The sequence below is a fragment of the Salmo salar genome, chromosome ssa20, assembly GCF_905237065.1.
Source record: "Salmo salar chromosome ssa20, Ssal_v3.1, whole genome shotgun sequence".
NCBI classification, from domain to species: Eukaryota; Metazoa; Chordata; class Actinopteri; order Salmoniformes; family Salmonidae; genus Salmo; species Salmo salar.
The window spans coordinates 25,636,140-25,653,156 of record NC_059461.1 but is presented as its reverse complement, the minus strand read 5'-3'; the positions used below and the strand labels follow the sequence as shown (position 1 = coordinate 25,653,156).

Here is a 17,017-nt window from a genome sequence, read left to right as displayed (position 1 = left end):
TATTAAAACCCTCTGTGTTTTCATGTATTATGGTGGCAGCATAATTTTCTCTTCTAAAATAGGTTTTGAAAGATATATTTTCAATTGTGGGATAATAATAATCAAAGCAGATAATGTCCATGGACATTTTTCTCTTTTGTAGGGTATGGTGGGCCCCTCAAAAGCATTTTGAAACGGGCCCCAAAATCGCTAACCCCAGCACTAATCTTAGCTTCATGTCAACACCCAGGCTCAACCTTAACCATAACCATAACCCTAAACCCTAACCCATAATTCCTACTTTAGGCAACGTTGAAAATTATGTTGGGTTAATACTTAATTTGACCACTAAGTGGCAGTGTTACACTGTTAATGAAGAGCTAGGCTACGCCTTCTAATTTTAAGAGGCAGATCACAGGCCCACAAGTTTAACATTCTAACAAAGCCACGACCAGTTGTGTGACTTGAGCCACATTGAAACCAATGCCATAACCCACTAAATATCAATCTCTTATACACCTTTCTTCTTAATTTATGGTTGGTGTGACTCAGCTGATGGTAAGGTGACATGATGCTGGAAGCCTGGAACAGTTGGTTTTCTCTCATGAGGAGATAATGTGGAGGGAGGGGAACAGAGAGGGTTGTTGATCTCACGGCACAGCCAGGCTGTTAAATATTTATCTTGGATGGTAGAGCAGAGCTGGGTTGCAGTCAGGACAGAGAGAGATAGAGAGAGCCAGAGAGAGGAGGAATCCACTAGTCCACCATGGGCCTGAAGAATATCTGAGGACTGAGTCAGACACTGGGAAAGACAGAGGGGCGAGCCAGCCTCTCTACCACAGGTTGTCAGGAATAACAACAAAACTAAGGAACTCTGTGAACCGAAACAGGAGGAATAGCTTTGTACCTGTACTGTAAGTACACTTTCTGGACCAGATTATCTCTACTTCTACACAGGTTGTTTATGTTGAGAAACAGGTTGTTAATACTGCTGTCATAACAGCTGTCATTACAACAGTTTAAAGGTAATTTCTCCAACCACTACCACATTCCATGAGTTTCTTGTTCTTCAGCATGTTTGATATTCTAAAGTAGAAAGCAGTTACCAATGTGTCCACTTTACACTGCTGTCCTGCTACATACTACAGTACTTTCCTCTGCAACACACTAATTCCCAAACTGGGTGGGCAAGAGAGGCCTGCCTTTGCAGCATGGGGATGACTGCTTTTGGAGCAGACCATGGAAACACTGATTCCTCTCCTCCAGCTTTGGGCATGTGTATATAATGTAAATGTGTGACTAAGTGTGTTAGCGTGAGCCCAGGTCTGTATTTTGAATTTGTGTATTCGTGCAGAGATAGCAACCCTAGCAGGGTATTCATTGCTTTGTGTCAACTTACATTATGACTCAAGGTTTAGTTTAGCAAATCTGCATCTCGTTCTCTCACACCAACCTTTTTTCAGAGCATTTCTTATTATTCTGTACGTAAATCCGAGACTCTCCATTTAGTATGATATGTTACGTTTCATATGGTATGTATTCATTTGTGGATGTCCATCACACATTTCGTATGATATGTTAAAAATTACAATTCGTATTGTATGCTACAAATTTGCAAAACGTATGATATTTTACGAATTCTAGCTAGGTGGCTAACATTAGCTAGGCTAGGGGTTAAGGTTAAGGTTGGGGTTAAGTTAGGAGTTAGGGGAAGGGTTAGCTAAAAAGGTTAAGGTTAGGGGAAGGGTTAGCTAAAAGGGTTAAGGTAAGGGTTAGGATTAGGGTTAGGGGAAGAGTTAGCTAACATGTTAAGTAGTTGCTAAGTAGCTAAAAAGTAGTAAGTAGTTGAAAAGTTGCTGATTAGAAAAAATGCTAAAGTAGTCCGTGATGAGATTCAAACTCTCAACATTTGGGTTGCTAGACGCTCGCGCAATACTCCCACCCATCCACCCCAACCAAGTAACCTTCTGTCTTTTGTAACCACACCAAACGTAACATATCATACTAATGCAAGTCAGATTTACATTTACTATGTTACGTCTAGTCTACGAGACCAGGCTGCTCACACAGGCCTTAGACTGTGAATGGAGCACCATGCTATTACTGGATCTATCTCAAACAAAAGTCTGTTTATTTAGATGGCTATGGAAATGGCCTCCTCGGTTCCTGCTCATGAAACACAAAAGGTCGGTGCCACTGAGGCTGTGCCTGCATGGGAATTTCTATTATTTCCAGCTGCAGATGGAAACTATTACAAAGTCACTGTATAGTGTAGTGGGGGGGGGGCATGCTCAAACACACACACACACACACACACACACACACACACACATACATACACACATACAGTCACTCACTGACACATAAAAAAACCTTCAAACTCAAGCTCGCAGAAGATAAAAGACACTGTTGGCTGGAGAGAATGAGAAAGAGCAGCAGTGGTTCTCTCCCTCCCTCCTTTTTCTTTCTCAAGAACCAAGAACACCTCTCTACTCAGCCTGCACTGCTCTGTAAGTACATCTCTCTCTCTCTCTCTCTCTCTCTCTCTCTCTCTCTCTCTCTCTCTCTCTCTCTCTCTCTCTCTCTCTCCACACCAAGACTAAAAAACAGTTCATAATGTGAGACTCCCGCTCTCTCTCTTTTGCTCTATCACTTAGAGGACTGAAGAGATCAGGAGCGTAATGACAGGATTATACACTTGAACTGTGGGAACTGGAACTCTGTTTATCTTGAGTTCTCCATGTGTGTCAATTACTTTTTGTCTGAATATTGTAAAACAGTAACAGCCAAGTAGTTCTGGTAGAGTTCTAACATTTTGTTAGGGAGGAGCTATCTTTCACTGTATATGGTTGAGCAGATAGGAATCAGAACTCCACGGAAAAACAGGTTTCTGCTGTTTCCGTGGCTGTTGTTTTGGGCTAAGAGCTATGCTGAATGAAACCACTTCAGTACTGTACTTCTGGTTATGCTGTGCATGTTCATGTACACATACTGTATACGTTCATTTGTTCATTCGTTCATTCAACATGCCACTGTTTTATCATGATCATTTTGTTACCATACTGTATGTGAAGGGCTTACTAGTAATTTAACCATCATTTCCACTTCTATGGTTTTGGGGCTTGTTCTCTGTTTAGCTTGTTAAAAAAAAAAAAATGTACCCCCTTTTCTCTCCACAATTTCGATTTTGTCTCATCACGGCAACTCTCCAAAGGGCTCGGGAGAGGCAAAGGTCGAGTCATGCGTCCCCCGAAACATGACCCGCCAAACCGCGCTTCTTAACACCTGCCCGCTTAACTCGGAAGCCAGCCGCACCAATATGTCAGAAGAAACACTGTTCAACTGACTATCCAAGTCAGCCTGCAGGCGCCTGGCCCACCACACGGAGTCGCTAGAGCACAATGAGCCAAGTAAAGCCCCCCCAGCCAAACCCTCCCTTACACCGGACAACGCTGGGCCAATTGTGCGCCGTCCTATGGGACTCCCGGTCACGGCTGGTTGTGACACAGCCTGGGATCAAACCTGGGTCTGTAACGAAGCCTCAAGCACTGTGATGCAGTGCCTTAGACCGCTGCGCCACTCAGGAGGCCCTAGCTGGGTTGTTTTATCCTAGTAGTAGATGACCTTGAGAGCACCAAATGGATAATGATTATTCAGATTCTTCTTTGGGCAAACCGCCACAAGCATATCTTCCTGTGTCCATTCCTCTACTCTGATACTCAGGGTGCATAAGTGCTGTGCATCTTAGTGCTGATAGAGAGAAAGAAATAGAGGTTTCTTATCATAGATTAACTCTCAGAAGAGCATTCCCCTAAGGAGAGTCTAAGCAGAGGTATGCATGGGAATGGTTGGCTTCACCATCAGTCAGCATTATGGCTCATAGGGTTGGGAGATGGACCGACCGCTGTCACCAAAGGTTTGTGTACAAGTAAAACAAACCAACAACCCCCATGGTGCTGTTGTGTCCTTCTGAAAGGCATTGTAAGAACACTGTCACATTGTACACTGAGTGTACAAAATATTATCTTTCCATGACATATGCTGACCTGGTGAATCCAGGTTAAAGCTATGATCTCTTAATGATGTTACCTGTTAAATCCACTTCAATCAGTGTAGATGAAGTGGATGAGATGAGTCAAAGGCTTTTTAAGCCTTGAATGGATTGTGTATGTGTGCCATTCAGAGGGTGAATGGGCAAGACAAAATATTTAAGTGCCTTTGAACGGGGTATGACTGTGTCAAGAACTGCAATGCTGCTGGGTTCTCACCTTCAGGTTTCCCGTGTGTATCAAGAATGGTCCATCACCCAAACAACATCCAGCCAACTTGACACAACTGTGGGAAGCATTGGAGTTCAAATGTGCTAGCATCCCTGTGGAATGCTTTCAACACCTTGTAGAGTCCATGCCCAACGAATTAAGGCTATTCTGAGAGCAAAAGGGAGTGCAACTCAATATCAGGAAGGTGTTCCTATTGTTTTGTCCACTCAGTGTGTGTCCGGCTGTATGGGAGACAATGATGATCATTTAGGCTGTATGGGAGACAGTGATGATCATTTAGGCTGTATGAGAGACAGTGGTGATCATTTAGGTTGTATGGGAGACAGTGGTGATCATTTAGGCTGTATGGGAGACAGTGGTGATCATTTAGGCTGTATGGGAGACAGTGGTGATCATTTAGGCTGTATGGGAGACAGTGGTGATCATTTAGGTTGTATGGGAGACAGTGGTGATCATTTAGGCTGTATGGGAGACAGTGGTGATCATTTAGGCTGTATGGGAGACAGTGGTGATCATTTAGGCTGTATGGGAGACAGTGGTGATCATTTAGGCTGTATGGGAGACAGTGGTGATCATTTAGGCTGTATGGGAGACAGTGGTGATCATTTAGGCTGTATGGGAGACAGTGGTGATCATTTAGGCTGTATGGGAGACAGTGGTGATCATTTAGGTTGTATGGGAGACAGTGGTGATCATTTAGGCTATATGGGAGACAGTGGTGATCATTTAGGCAAAGGTCACCTAAGGATAAACCAGCTGAACTGACAGTTTGTCACGTCCTGGCCAGTATAAGGGTTAATTGTCATTTTAGTTTGGTCAGGCGGTGGCAGAGGGTATTTGTTTTATGTGGTTCAGGGTGGTGTGTTAGTTAGGAGGGCGTTTGATTTATTATTTCCGGGTTTTGAGTTATGGCCTATGTTGATGTATTTCTATGTGTAGTCTGGTTGATCTATTTCTATGTTGAGTTAATTGGGGTGGACTTCCAATTGAAGGCAGCTGTGTGGTGTTGCCTTTGATTGGAAGTCCTATATTAGTTGGGTGTGTTTGTCTGTGTATTTGTGGGAGATTGTTCTGTGTTTAGCCTTGTGCCTTGCCAGACTGTCTGTTGATCGTGCGTGCTCTTGTTTGTTATTTTTGTACGTTCATTATGAGTTAATAAACGTCAAGATGAGCTTGCTGCGTTTTGGTCCTCCATTACCAACGATAACCGTGACACAGTTTTTATATTAAACGTCTTTCAGTGTTCAGCAATACTTAGTATAATACTACAATACTTATAATAGGATTATACTACTAGGTATTAAATCTTAAAGGCTTGATGGAAACCAAATAGTTCCTTTTATGGGCAGTTTTGATTGTTTAATTCCAAATGCATGATTCATTTTGCTATATATTCAGATACTGTAGTCTAGTGCTTTACTAGGAAATGTTTTTCCTAAGCAGTAGTAAAAGTATGCAGCCTATAGCCATCATCAAGTGAGGTAGTTCACTGGTATGTGATAGAGATTTATGTTGTGATGTATTTACTCACTTGGCTTGGCATTTGGGATTTTAATGACCCACACGATTGTTTCATAGAAACATCCTGGAATATCCAGGAAAATACCACTGAGGTAGGACAGGGTTTGATAGAAACATACTGGAACATCCAGGAAAATACCAATGAGGTAGGACAGGGTTTGATAGAAACATACTGGAACATCCAGGAAAATACCACTGAGGTAGGACAGGGTTTGATGGAAACATACTGGAACATCCAGGAAAATACCACTGAGACAGGACAGGATTGAATGGGTTTTGCTGCAGGTGAAAGTTGCTAGGTGGGATTTACCAGTCTGGTACAGAGCTTGAGAGTGGCTAGGGTTAACTTATTAGGATCCCATCACTGTTACAAAAACCATGCTATGAACTCAGTGGGATAGTGAAACAAGCTACAGTTCCCATCTCTCCAAATATAGTATTTCTCATTGGAGGGAGGTACAGACAAGATGACAGTGAGAGAGAAAGATATGTATGTGTATAGGGGAGAGAGAAGGAGAGAAGAGTTAGGGGGGGTGTTTGTGAGAGAGGTGCTGGGTCCTCGGCCAAAGCAGCGATCACCTCTTGCACCTCATTGAGCCACAGAGTGACAGGGTGCAGGATTGGGTCACAGCGGGGGACTGTGCCTGCCTGACTTCCCTAACTGGGACCTATAGCCTCCTCCACTACAGGCCAAACTATCCAGAACCATTTCTTCTCCTAGGGCTGAAAAACTCTGCTTCCTTTAGCAAAAACAACCTCCAGAAAAGGGGTGCAGACTCAATAAGTAAATACTGCCTGGTATTTGCCTGAGTTTCACTGTCCCAAGCCAGACCGCTGAAGGATTAAAAAAGAGTTGACTCTTTCAATTCCAACCTGGAACTGGCCAAGGAGAGGGGCTTACACGCACGCACGCACGCACACACACACACACACACACACACACGCACACAGCTTATCAAATCATTTCTAGTTTATAGCTGGTCTGTCTGGAAGGTTAAAGTGCAATAAAGGTGAGTGGACTACCACCTGCAACGTGGAACGTGTAAAGGTTAACTCAGTACCTGAGAAACATGTGACAGAAACATTTATGTCAGCATACAAAACTTCAGGGTTTAATACAGTTTCTCTCCATTGGCAAACACTGCAGACAAACTGGAGAACCCAGTCTTAATTTTCCATGTATGGTAGAGAGAACAACTAAGGAATATGAGAGTGTGCTTCTCTCTTCACTTTAACACAGTATAGTGCCATGATGTACTGTAATATCTCATGCACTTGATGTATGGGCTGTGTGCCCCAAGGGCTAAATATTATGAAAGGCAAATTAGATATTTGAAAACAGAATGGCTGAAGCATATTAAAATGGATTCACCTACCCTCACATATAGTTTATCTTTAGTCATCGTACTAACGTGCTGTAGTTGGATATCAGGGATGTGTGGAAGGGCGGGGGATGTGAGAGAGACCAGCTCTGTCTGTCTAGGGTCTAGTGGTGGCTCCAGTGTCAGTAGGATACATGGGGTGGACCCCCCAAAAGACTAATGATGCCAGAGGATCATCAGAGAACCCTCCTGGACTGAGAGAGCTCTTTCTCTCCCCTCCCCTCCTCTCTACTCCCATCCCTTTGACTGGCCAGAGACCTGGCCTGTATGTGCCCCCAGAACAGACACAAACAAACAGCAGCACAAAAGAGAGGGAGTCATGGGAGAGAAAGCGACAGAGAGAGGGGTGTGTGATAGTGTGGGGTGTTGGGGAGGTGGAGGTGATGAACTATTTGCATTCCCCTTTGGTTAACACTGCGCTGTGAAATATCACCTTATCACAACAATGGGCCCTCTTCATTGAAGGAGCCCCACACTGACAAGCCAAGAGGAGGGTGCCTTTTGAACACGGCCCAGGGGTTGCCATGGCTACGCCTGTCAACCGGGAAGTCCTTCACAGGCGGAGCAAGTCCAGAGAGAGAGAGAGAGAGGGACGGAGGGAGGGAGGGAGGGAGGGAGGGAGGGAGGGCGGGCGGGCGGGAAAGAGAGAGCACGAGTGGAGACTGACTGCCCACAACATATTGGGCTTACATGCACCACGGAGCAGACAGGACTTTGAGAGGTGTGTTGTTCCCTGGGATTCTGCTTCAGAGGTGAGTAGCCTACATTTTTCCTATGATGAGGCAGTACTGTAGGATGACATAGCATTAGATACACTTGTCCGATATAGCCAGACAGATATTTTGCACTAACTATGTAACTATGTAATCACGTGGTTGTGCTAGGTTGTGCTTTGCTCTGTTTTTATTGAGGAGTTGATTAACCTGCCTGTCGGCCTGTCTGCTCCTTGCTTGCTTCACAGGATTAGTGAGGCAGACTTCCCCAGGAATTTGTCAGTGTTTTTTTTTTTTTAGAGACTCTCAGTAAACTGAGAGGATGGCCATACAGCGAGACCCAGTACAATATAAATATACTTACGTTAAGGCTGTCTCATTCTGACAAAAGAGGCTGTTTTATTCTGCTACCCTCAGTGATGACGTCAATGCTGTGATTTAGGAACTGTCCTAGAGTAGCAGTCTGAGTTGTGGCATGTGGATGATTGTGTGGAGGAGAGGAGAGGGCAGCTCTGAGGCACCCCCTGTCACATTACAGGAACACAGAGGGTGGGCATGAGAGGAGGGGGCTGTGCTATTATGGTTGGTACTCACTGCTCTGCCCACGGGTTTGGAAATACTGTACTGTAATCATGGGGGCTTTCTTATTAACTCTGTATAGAGGTGTGATTCCCATGATGTGACACATGTGGAAATAAACATCCCTGTCAGGGACACTTCCCTGGGACACTAACACAGGGCCCACTGGCTCCAGACTTGTTCACCCTTTACCTTGGGGGTTATTGTGGATGTCAGGAGGATTTCTACACCCTGCACTGATCCTCTTGGAGCTCTTCTGAGATCTCTCTTGCTCCATCACCACAGCCTATACTCACTCTGATTTAAAAAAAATTATAATAGTCATAATTACAAAAATAAAGGTGTGTAAAGGCTGAACTACCTTGCATAGCACTGCATGAGCCCTAATGTGAGTACAGTAACCTCCCTGAAAACTCCAAACACTCTCTGGTTCAGCAGTCATATTATTAGCGGCCCCCTCAAAGTGAGGCTATGGTATGTCTGATGAAGAGCATCTAATCCAGCAGGGAACATGTAGTATCTCCATTGACAAGTAACACTGAAGCCATGTCTCCCCCAAGCAGCAGACTGAGGGGAGGGATCACCATACAAGGAGGCAGAATAGTTTCCTTCTGATAAATGTGTGTATCGCTCAATAAACGCATGTGATAAACAGGCCGGGTCCAGGTCCTTGTATGGTCTACGGCTGTGTGTTCACATGGGCCAAGTTGCAGTCTGGAGACAAGGCAGGAGTGTGTGATTAACCTTGTAGGATACTTTAGAGAACATCTTTATAATAACAACCTGATGATGAGTCACCCCTCAGGTCTTTGAAAAGGATTTGCGATGATCTTACATCCTGTTCAAGCTAAAATATATTGACGGTCTTTTCAGGTTTAAGGCTTTCACACGAAACTTATCCCCTGGAATTTACTACATTGTGTGAGCTTATTTGATAAGGCATTACCTGACTCCTACTCATCTGGTGAGCAGTTGTGCAAGACCAGACATGGCCCATTGGGCACAGATGTCAGTTTTGATTTAGATTTGATTGAGTTTTCAACTAACTGGAATTCATTGTGAAATCAACAAAACATTTAATGTCATTGGATTTAGGTTAAAAGTTGGGTGAAAAAAAGACAAAATGCCCTTACGATGATGATTTGTTGAAAATCCAATCCGTTTTCCACGTTGATTCAATGTCATCACATAGAGTTTTGGGGTTGAAATGATGTGGAAACATAGTTGATTCAATCAGTTTTTGCCCAAACGTAAAATAATATATATATATATATATTTCCATTAAAGGATACATGCAGATGAAGGGATCTTTATGCTGTCTGATATTAAAGAAAACCCAGATGTTTTCAGGACCTGTATTGCACTACACTACAGGAACACACAAACAAACAAAATGACCACCTTAAGCAGACATGTCTGTGTTTTGGTCTGTCCTTATTAGTCTAACTCTGAGCAGGACTTAGATCCGTTCTCATGGCTGGGAACAACATTATGGAGTCAATGATTAACCTGCTCCTTCTGCTAAACACAGCCCCACACACAGAGGCCAATGGAGGTGGTCAGTCATAGAAATACAATGAATAGAGAGGATGTTTCTACTTTGATTAGTTGCGTGCACTTTTTTAGGTGTCAAATCGAGTTATCCATAAAGTGACTTTGCACGCCAATTTCACTATACTCAATCTATGATACTAGTGATGGGGGATACAGTAACATATTGTGATATTATAAAAATGTTTTGCTAGATAGTGTTAAATAGGGCTAGTCAGATGTACCTACACCAAACTCCTGTATTTTCTTATAGCCTGTTCTCTATCTTCTTTTAAATAGTGAGCCAACATGTTTTCAGCACTTTTATTTCCATGACTGATCAAAACACATTTTCTCATACTCTCTCTTTTCTCTCATACTCTCTCTTTTCTCTCATACTCTCTTTTCTCTCACACTCTCTTTTCTCTCATGCGCTGTCTTCGGAACATCAAATTGCAGTATCGAATCGCAATACATATAGAATCGTGAGAATTGCACTACATATCGCATCAGCACCTAAGTATCGTGATAATATTGTATTGTGAGGTCCCTGGCAATTCCCAGCCCTATATGATACTTCCATGAACTGAGTTTCGAGTTTGAGTTTCGTCCATTCTCTTTCAAGCTGAAAAATGTTTCCATGAGGTTTGGCATGAAGACAAGTTTTTCTATTGTTATTCCAACTGACTGTAGACTCTCCCTCTACCCTGCTGGGGCCCTGGCAGGCTGCCTGTTGTGGTGATACTGTTGGTAGCAGAAGTTCAGGGGTCGCCACCGCGACAACCAGAACAACAACTTATGAGGTGTATTTTGTCGCTGTCCTGACAACCATACTCCCTGGAGAACAATGCAATGGATGAGGAGTTGGTGGAGGTGATGTGGAAGAGGTCAGAGTTGGGCCGAGTCACAGGAAAATTCCCACTGAGCCCAGATGTCATTTCAACGTCTAGTTTTGATTTACAATTGGTTGAGTTGTCAACTAACATGAATTCAATGTGAAATCAACAATACATTTCACCATGGATGTAGGTGAAAACTTGGGTGAAGAAAAGATAACATTGCCTTTTTATTTAACTAGGCAAGTCAGATAAGAATAAATTCTTATTTACAATGATGGCCTACTTGTAAAGCCCCCGCGGCCAAACCCTCACCTAACTCGAACAACGCTAGGCCAATTGTGCACCACCCTATGGGACTCCTGATCACGGCCAGTTGTGATACAGCCTGGAATCAAACCCGGGTCTGTAGTGACGCCTCTAGCACTGCGATGTAGCGCCTTAGACCACTGCACCACTTGGGAGCTTGCACCACCTTTAGACTGATGACTTTTTCCAAATCCAATCAGTTTTTCACATTGATTCAATGTCATCATATTGAATGTTTTTGTTGAAATTATGTGGAAACAAAGTTGATTCAACCAGTTTTTGCCCAGTGGCCTCCTACAGCAGAGAAGAGGAGGAGATGAGCAGAGGAGAAATCTGGGTGACAGAGAAACAGAGTGCCAACTCATTTTTCATGAGATCATCCTATTGCAACACTTGACCATAAAAAAATACTGGTGCTTAGAGAAATCCTGTTGTGAAACACCTTCTTGTAATAAAAGTTATTTATGGGATTGAAGATTAAAGCAAATATATGAAAAATGTCCCCGTACGTTATCGGCTAGGATGAAAGCTAATATAGTCCAGTGATGTACTGTGAGGTCGTTGGCTGTGTAGGCACTTTCAGGGTTTTCCAAACTCGGTCCTCGGGACCCCATGGGTGCACGTTTTGGTTTTTGCCCTAGCACTACACAGCTGATTCAAATAATCAACTAATCATCAAGCTTTGATCATTTGAATCAGCAGTGTAGTGTTAGGGCAAAAATCTAAATGTGCACCCCTTGGGGTCCCGAGAACTGAGCTTGGGAAACGCTGCACTAGCTATTATCAAAGACAGATTTACTCACAAAAAACCTTGATCAACCATACGACAGATCGCTCCAACAACCAGAGTGACATAGGCAATTAACTGAGATTGACAAACAATTTTCACCAAATGTAAATACCAATGTAGCAAAGATAGTGTACACAAGCGATAGCCGACGATGGCGTCATATTTTATATCATCCAACGAAATGAAACACTGCTTAACTCAGCTCAGCCATAGACCGATGTAACATCCACAGTTACAACCAAACAACTAATAGGTGTCACTAAAATACCAATATATGGACACATTTAATCAGAATAATTTACAACACAAACTCCATAGGCTTTCACAACATGCACACACACACACAAACACACACACACACACACACACACACACACACACACACACACACACACACACACACACACACACAAATAATAATTATATTATTATGTGAAATATTATTACACACACATATATAATAAGATTCTAACAAAATGTCCAACAATCAAAATGACTGAAAAATGCAATTCAAAACATCACAAAAGTGTCTCATCAAAACAAAATTTGAGCTTGATTAATCAAATGCATCAAAGGGATGTTGTCAAATCAAAGCAAATTTTATTTGTCATGTGCGCCGAATACAACAAGTATAGACCTTACCGTGAAATGCTTACTTAAAAGCCCTTAACCAACAATGCAGTTCTAAGAAAATAGAGTTAAGAAAATATTTACTAAATAAACTAAAGTATAAAATAAAAAATAAATAAAAAGTAACGCAATAAAATAACAATAATGAGGCTATATTCAGGGGGTACCGGTACCGAGCCAACGTGCGGGGGTAAAGGTTAGTCGAGGTAATTTGTACATGGTGGTAGGGAAAAGTGACTATGCATAGATAGTAAACAGTGAGTAACAGTAGTGTAAACAGGGAGTACAGTCGTGGGTGAACCCGGAGGCCCCAGTGCACAACTAAGCAAGAGGACAAGTACATTAGAATGTCTAGTTTGAGAAACAGATGCCTCACAAGTCCTCAACTGGCAGCTTCATTAAATAGTACCCGCAAAACACCAGTCTCAACATCAACAGTGAAGAGGCGACTCCGGGATGCTGGCCTTCGAGGCAGAGTTGCAAAGAAAAAGCCATATCTCAGACTGGCCAATAAAAAGAAAAGATTAAGATGGGCAAAAGAACACAGACACTGGACAGAGGAACTCTGCCTAGAAGGTGCAGTATAGTGTCCATTTGTCAGACTGTTTTCCTTGCTCGCTAGCTTTGTTCAGTTCAAGGGATGCAAGTGCCAAATTATGTACACACGCCCAAATGTTTAGTTAATATGCATGCACAAAATCTGAAATCGGCTCAATGCAACGAAGGAAGCTAGGCAAAGCAGCGAGGCCTAGTCAAAAGTGACTGGAGTCAGGAAAGACCACTCCCGACAACAATTTGAATGGATTTGAATGGAAGGCATGCATACCTTGACACCTTTCCTATGGTTTTGTAGCATTCTTAGCACATTTTCTGATTTTGAGCCTAAAAACCACCAGAAACATTGGGAAAAAACATTAGATAACAAAAATAATGATAAAAAAATATACAATTATATTTTCTATTTGGCTTTTCATAACAGTTTTTTTTATTTGATTATCACAGCATTGCTTGCCCTGCCTACCCTGATTGCACGTCACTGATATAGTCATACAGCAGCTTTGCTGTTAGTTATCGAGTCGGTTCCTTGACCTATGTAACTGTGCGTCTCCATTCTATTCAGTTACACCGTTGCTATTCTGGGCCGTGAGGGAAACGTCCCATAGATTTCCTGGGAATCAGCAGCAGGGAGTGGTGAAGTTCAGTGACCCCATGCTGACTAACACTGCATCATAGTGCACTGTTACTGTAACTAACACCACCTCCTACTTCCTCTCTCTCTGCAAAGTACAGTAGTCTGTTGTCTCAATCTAATTAGTCTACTGGTCTCTACTGATCTCTGTATCTGTATCTAACATCTGAGTTTGTGAACCATTATCTCATTAAATGGACAACTGCTTATGTATTAAAGGTAAAGTCACGTTTATTGACTACCCCATTCTCTTGAAATGTGAGTCTATTGCAAAGCATCTGGCAAAGTTCAAAGGGACTAAATGAGTTCCATTGAGCAGAGATGTGTGAGGCCATGTGAGAGGGATTACCACACAGACATCCTCCCTGTCTCCTATTGTCATATTTATTCAATTATCTATCCTCTTTCCTTGTCCCAAAGCAGCCTGGTTGTTTCCCCATAAGGCCACAAGGCAGATGCTGGAAGACATGGTGAGGGCATTACACAAGGCACACTGCAGCTCTAGCAATCTGACATAAGATATTGCATGTGTGAGAAATGTCCAAAATGAATAGAGCATTCCAAATTATACCTGTGTGTCTTAATCATGGTATCCAGAGTACAAGAAACATCTTGGACATCAAAGTCAAGTCGACAGACTCTGACATTCCTCACTAGTAGTAAACCAGCCCTGATCTTGGATTTTCAACCCTATATGGTATACCAGACATGATGAGCTTTGCAGGTGTTTATTATTCATATATACAGTATATTGCATTTAGATTAGTAGAATTGTATCTGACTTTGTTTAATACTGTTGGAGGAATCTGCTCCATGTGAAAGAGATAGTCATGGTATTTGAACGTTAGTAATCAGATAAGAATGTGTGGGGTGTCCAAAGTAAACATATCCCAGGGGGAGAAGCAAGGTTCTGGAGCAGGATATTTTGCCAGATATCACAGCTGATTTTGCCTTATTAGGCTGGATCATGTTTGGTGCTCTATGAGTGGTAATATGTGTAGCTCTGGCTGATAGAGTTAGACCTCCATCCTCCATCCAGACTAATTTAGGTAATGAGAATGGTGGAGGCCAAATGCACAGACAAAGGGAGAAGCATTTTTTGTGTGCTTCTAATGCATACTGATGGAGATACTTCTACCTATGATTTTATATTTTAAAGGCCCAGCGCAGTCAAAAACGTGATATTCCTGTTTTATATATATTTCAACACTATGAGGTTGGGGTAATACTGTAAAATGGTGAAAATTATGATAATGCCCTTTTAGTTTGAAAAGACTGCCTGAAATTTCAGCCTGTTTTGGGATGGAGTTTTGGTCTGCCTGGTGACATCACAAGTTAATAACGTTATTGCTTGAGAAATTGCTCTTAGCTAAGAAGCTATTTTTTATTTATTTTTGACCATTTTAATTTGAAAACAATCACAATACAGTACTTATGATTTGATATTGAGATAAAAAACCACTGCATTGGATCTTAAAGTTGTTTTTGTTGTGATGCCAAAGATACTAAAAGTACCTCGGCTGGAATTCTTTCAAACCTGCAGTGAGGAAGCGATATTGTTACAGCCATAATTGGAAGTGCATTTGAAGTAATGTGGTGAATCAGAAAATGTTAAAGGATACTATTCTAATGAACACATGAATTTTTGCAGTGCATAAGTTATGTATGTCTATGCAGTATGCAGTGTGGGTGGGTGTGCCACAGTGGCTGTTTCACTGAATCCCGCCCTTACAGCAGATATTGTAATGGTGTTCTGTTGTGAACTGAGAGGACGTTTGTCTGCAGCTGTTTTCTTACAAAGTCTGTAACAAAACAGTCAATGCATGTTGATCCCCCTCTTCATGTATCATGATTAGATGAGTCTCTCCAGCTATAACACAATGTATAATATTTATACATGAAAAGAAGAAATAAGAGACAGCCCTATTGCTGCAGTGATTGACGTTGAGACATGAATGGCAGCAGTGTTTGGAACAAAAAGGAGCTCAATTGTTTGCTCTTTTGGAGTATTGGATTGAACAGTCCTCCTATGTGGAAAGATTATTTGTCCAAAATGCCAATGAATTACACGTCTAGTTATCCATCAGTGAGATGGGATCTCAGAGTGAACGTCAGCCCAAAGAGCACCACATACAGCCAGACCTGAGGGTTGTAACGGCCACAGAATCAAGAGAAACCAACATGATGTCAAACATCTATAATGCTGCCTGCCCTAAAGGCCATTGGAAGTGTGAATATTTATGTTGAAATACCACAGTGAAAACAACCAGAAAGCCTAACTGATTTACATTGTTGGCAAGTGTGATATACTGTTAAGGTGTCCCTCACATAAACATCATTACTTTTAGTGCAGTCTTAACATCTGTGTTGTATCTGAGCTGTAATGGTATTATTGTAGACAATGATCCCCCATTTCCCATATTTTCCCTCTTACGTAACCTGATTTATTTGGAGGTGATGAGTCAGAAAGAGTGACATCATTGTCTGGAACCAGAAACACTGATTGGATCTCTCTGCTACATTTGGTCTTGTGTTGTTGTACTGTACACAGACAGAGTGCATATATCTGTCTCTGAGCACTGACCATAATGATTACAGTCTGTAAAGTTACGGGCCACATGGAAAACCCATCAACCCAAATACTCTTGGACAGCTCTCAGCCTCGCCTGGCCAAGGCACAAGTCGGAGAAAGTTGATCTCAAATGGAAAGCCTTAATAATCACGTATCAATTCTCAAGTCCCTTGGTAGCAGTTGTAGATCTTTTCAGGTCTTGCGTTTCCATGCCAACCCTGTTATTATGGGCTTTTGGAGCCACTGTAGAGGAGAGGAAATGACCTCCCTTTGAGTCCCCAAGGCCTTTGATGTAGAAACAGCTAATCTGATTTTCCAAGGTGCTGGTGATTAGGACTTGACTTCAGCCTGACATGGCTCACTCTCTCCACGGTGGCCATTCCCACAGCTAGCTCTCTTTCACTCTATGTTATGGAAGAGTTAAGGGAGAGTTGTGACTCATGTTTTGAATGGCCTCTGCTGTGGTAACAGGGAAAGGAGGATAACAAACGTTCTCCTTTCAGAATGCCTTGACAGTGGGTTAATAGAACCCCAGTCAACTCAACTCATGACTTAGTTTTGATTTATGGACGAAAAGGTTGTTTGGCAGACAGACTAATGACTCAGAGATTAAATGTTAAATGTTCCATTGAAAAGAATGGTCTGTGGCATAGGATGAATCAATCAATCCCACAGAGACCCAACAAAGGATGTTACACATTAACATG

General features: G+C 42.3%; 1 protein-coding gene across 1 annotated transcript in view; it reads left to right on the top strand.

Annotated features, from left to right (window-relative positions):
* Nucleotides 1-7,790: 7,790 nt before the first annotated feature.
* Nucleotides 7,791-17,017, top strand: part of LOC106579837 (vinexin) — a 33,959-nt gene continuing 24,732 nt past the window's right edge. The window contains exon 1 of the mRNA XM_045703361.1: nucleotides 7,791-7,914. The gene's annotated coding sequence lies outside the window, so the exon portion shown is untranslated. The remainder of the gene's footprint in view (nucleotides 7,915-17,017) is intronic.